General features: G+C 44.9%; 1 pseudogene; it reads right to left on the bottom strand.

Annotated features, from left to right (window-relative positions):
* Positions 1 to 2,632: 2,632 nt before the first annotated feature.
* LOC110592650 lies at positions 2,633 to 4,388 on the bottom strand (annotated as a pseudogene).
* Between the last annotated feature and the right edge of the window lie 316 nt (positions 4,389 to 4,704).

Genomic DNA, 4,704 nt, shown 5'->3' with positions numbered 1-4,704 from the left:
AGGATCTTGAATGCACTAGAATTGTTTCTAGTTTATGGTTGTTACAGTGATGCTATTTTGATTTCTGTACCTGTTTTCTGGTGCATGTGTGTATGCATTTTCTTAGGGCTTATGTCCAGGGGTGCGATTTCTGGACTAAAGAGTATATGTGCATATTCAACATTAGTAGATGCTATGCAACAGTTTTTCAAGGTAGTTGTATCAATTTAAAGCCCTGCCAGCAGCGAATGAAGTTTCTCTTTATCCACACAACACTGGGTTTGTAACTATAAATTTTTAGCCTTCTAAGATGGATAGATAGTCTTTGCATTTCCTTGAGGGACTAGTGCCATTGACCATGTTTGCATGTTTATCAGATGCGTGACTATCTCTTCTTTTCCTGTTAGATTATCTGCTTTTTTCTTTGTCATGTGGAAAGGTTGCTATACCTTCTGAATACGGGTTCTTTGAGAATGTTATGTATTACAAATGTCTTCAACTTTGTGCCTTGAGACTTTCACATTTAGTTCTGTGGTCCATCTTAAATTGGTTTCTTTTTTGAAAGATTTTATTTATTTATTTGAGAGTGAGAGAGCATGAGCAGAGGAATGGGCAGAGGGAGAGGGAAAAGCAGACTTCCTGTGGAGCAGGGAGCCCTCTGCGGGGCTTGATCCCAGGACCCTGGGACAATGAGCTGAGCTGAAGGCAGACAATTAACCAACTAAGCCACCCTGGTGCCCCTTAAATTGATTTCATGTATGGTGAGAAGTAAGGGTCAATATGCACCTTTAATTTTCCTATGCATATAGAATTGGTCCAGCATATTTGCTAAGAAGACCACCCTTTCTCATTGTATGGCAGTGATACTCTCTATATTTTTGTAGTTGTTATTTGATAGATCAGGCATAGGTGTTAGAGTAGGCAGTGAGTTAGGCTTTAACAGGATGCCTGGAGACCAGCAGAGGGGAAGTCAAGGTCTGTTACTAGGAAAGCTAGCAAACTGCCCTTGGCAGCATTTCACAGAGGAAGCCATAAGAAGCCGGATCAAACCGGACCGCCCAAGAAAAAGCCAGAGACCCTGACCAAGTAAGGAAGAAAAAGTGTGAAAGCCTGCTCCCAAAGAAATCCCCTCCCCAGTAATAAATATTCCACCTTCAGTTAACAACTGTCAATAAAAGATAAGAGACCCAAACTCCAGGTTCAGCTGCCCCTTGAGCTTGCCTAGTCTCGCATCTCGAGAGTGTACTCTCTCTCTTTGATAAACTCTTTACCTGCACCGCTCAGCCACTGTCTGGTCCATCCTCCACTTCTTTTCTAGAGATGAGACTAAGTGCCTCCAGCGATGTCCGGGCATGAGTTGGGTAGAGGCCTCTGAGCCCACAGGTCTCCCCAGTCCACCTGGCAACAAAAGAAAAGTGCACGTGAAAGATTATTCCTAAAATTTATATTTTATTCCATTTTTCTACTTCTCTATTCTGTACCAATACCTCACTGTCTTAACTACTTTCAGCTTCAAATAAGTATCAGTAAGTGGTGTGTAATTCCTCTAAATTTCTTTTTTATGATTATTTTTATTCATATCAATTTTCGTATTAGTTTTTCAATATCCACAAAATTTGATATCTTGCCTTTTAAATTTGTTTATACTTTGGAAAAATACAATTTTAATTTTTTATTTATTAAAATCTATAAATCACAGTCTTAATGTTCTCTCCCTTTTATTACATTAGGTAGAATATACACATCTTAGATAAAAAATTTAATAACTTAGGGTTTCTGTTTTCTTTATGTATAAATCCGATCCAGTTATTTATCTCCAATTTATTTTGGTTTTAAATGGAACATAAGGAAATGACTTTATGGCTTCTTTAGTTTCTATTCAATTTTCCAAGCAACGTATCAAATAACTCTGTATGTTACACACATTACATACTTTTAATACTATGAGGTTAAGAATTTGTTGGAGAAGAAAGAGAATTTTTTTTCTATTTTTTTTTTAAGATTTTATTTATTTATTTCAGAGAGAGCACAAGCGGGGAGAGGGGCAGAGCAGATTCCTCACTGAGCAGGGAGCCCAGCATGAGGCTCCATCCCAGGACGCTGGGATCATGCCCCTAGCCAAAAGCTGCCGCTTATCTGACTGAGCCACCCAGGCGGCCCCAGATTTCATATTTCTAATGTAATGTGGACACAAAGGGGCTGCTGGTTTTAGAACAGTACAACACTGGTGAGATCAGTGAGCTGCATGCACTACCTGATATGAAAGTATCCGTAATTCCTTACACTATTTCTTTTTCATTGTTCTTCCTCATCTCCAAAAATGAAAGCCAGAAAGGTAGGATACGAAAGGCAGCATATAGTTTTTTCATGAAGTACTATTTTTAAAAGAGACTAACCCAGGAAATAATGTTTTTCTATGGTAGTCCTTAATGTTTGCAGATCAGAAAATAAAATATCCCCGCATGACACAAACACCCTACTTATTAAACAATCTACATAAATAATGGAATTACTCACACTGGAGGCCTAGACTATGCTCCATTCCCTGTTGCTCTGATGTGGGCAAGCAACAGTGTTAAGTTCTGGAGCCAAACTTCCCTATATCTTAAGAATGAATGATGGATAAGTTTGTTTGAACAATCAGGATATTTCATCACAGCTGAAGCCATTTTATGGTGTAGCAATTCCTTTTTCCTACTTCAATTAATGAAAGTCATTCTTTTTTTTTTTTTTTTTAAAGATTTTATTTATTTATTTGACAGAGAGAGAGAGAGCAGGAACACAAGCAGGGGGAACGGGAGAGGGAGAAGCAGGCTTCCAGCCGAGCAGGGAGCCCGATGTGGGACTTGATCCCAGGACCCTGGGATCATGACCTGAGCCGAAGGCAGACGCTTAACGACTGAGCCACCCAGGCGCCCAATGAAAGTCATTCTTAAGAATATGTTGTCCCGTTCCCCCTGCTTGTGTTCCTGCTCTCTCTCGCTCTCTCTGTCAAATAAATAAATAAAATATGTATACATATAAAAGAATATGTTGTCCAACAAATAAAATGCTCTCAGGATTTGTTACTTGTCTGTGATTTACACTGATTCGCCTGTGTTATCATCCAATACCCTAGAATGGCATTTGCTTTGCAGCCTGTACCCAGGGTCAAGAAGTAATAAAGAAAATAAATCTTTAAACAGCCATTTTAACTCTTGATCACACATGACCTCCAGTGCCTCTGTGTTACTAAGGCAATGGGCTTCTGTACACCTTTTAGCAGAATCCAGTCCTTGTCTGTGAACAAGTTCTGTTAACTTTCGCAGCACAAGTCGTTTCTGAGAACCCCGCTTTTCTCTCTCTTTGACCTGCAGCTGCATTGTGTGGTCAATCCCTGGAAGGGGCAGAAAAGCGAAGAGCGGGGCGCCTGGGTGGCTCAGTCGGTTGAGCGACTGTCTTTGGCTCATGATCCCAGGGTCCTGGGATCGAGCCCCACGTCGGGCTCCCTGCTCCGCGGGAAGCCTGCTTCTCCCTCTCCCACTCCCCCTGCTTGTGTTCCCTCTCTCGCTGTCTCTCTCTGTCAAATAAATAAATAAAATCTTTAAAAAAAGAAAAAGAAAAGCAAAGAGCTTCGGGTACCTTTCTACCGATTCATCTCGCGGCCCGGCAAAGAACTGACAGAATTCAAATGGAAACGTCTGAGGTCTACTTGGCCAAACAGCGCTGCCCGCATACTTCACCAGATTCGCTCCAGTTGCAATTCGTGGAACACGATTCCAAGGACGTCTTTCCAGTCAACCTGCGGATGAACTCCTATCCGGATACGACGTGGCCCAGCTCATCAGTCCACCCTGCGGGACCTGACGTCCAGCTCGGGTAGGAGAAGTGAAGGGCCCGGAGCCCCAGCTGTAAGCAGTAAGCCAAACCGCGCCCTCGGGGCTCTTGAGCCCGTCGGGAGGCAGAGCCGCTCAGCAGCACGCCCGTGGGCAAGCGGCCGCCCGCTGCCGCCAGGAGTCCACCAGCTGCCGCGTCTGGTCCCGGGCCGTGTTGCCCAGCACCAGGAGGCAGCCCAGGTCTGCCAGCCGTGAAGAGCGGCTGCTCATTAGCCACCCCCCGGGTTTTCAGCCCCTGATGACGCCGGGCGCGCGGCTCACATCTCGCGCTCCTCGGTTTGCAGCTCGGGTCCCGGGAGCACCGTGGCGCCTCCCAGCAGTGCGATCGCTCTGTGGCGGGCTCGCTGCACGGGAAACAGGCCGAGCGGCGCCGGCACGTGCCCCCCGAAGTGCGATGGCCGTGGTGGTGAAGCCCGAGGAGTCGCCTTCCCTGCCACCGTGGAGGAGCCCTATCTTCATTCCCTTCTCAGGGAGGAACTCCTTGAACTCTCGAGTTTTCCGCGCCGCCAGCAACCGTGAGCGCCCGAGGGGCATCACGCAGCCCCAAGGGCGGGACTTCTGATGCGCCCCGGGTGCCGAACCACCGGGCTGCCCGGAAAAAGCGGGGACGTGGGCGCCGCCGTCTTGGTCGGAAAGAGAATTTGGAATGGGATTATCTGGTGGAATGTTTAGATGTCTGAACAGTCATTCCAACTCAAATATCCTGCTGTTATAAATTTAAACGTATTGCATAATTAAGAAAGTAAGAAATATTTGTCTTGGTCAAGGTCAGAGAGCTTGTAAATGCCAAAGTAAAAAAAAAAAAAAAAACAAAAAAAGCAAAAAGCACACATGCACACAACAACGCCAT

This window comes from Neomonachus schauinslandi, chromosome 12 (genome assembly GCF_002201575.2).
Source record: "Neomonachus schauinslandi chromosome 12, ASM220157v2, whole genome shotgun sequence".
Classification (NCBI taxonomy): Eukaryota; Metazoa; Chordata; class Mammalia; order Carnivora; family Phocidae; genus Neomonachus; species Neomonachus schauinslandi.
Note: the sequence above shows the minus strand (reverse complement) of the source record. Positions and strands in the feature narration are given on the sequence as shown.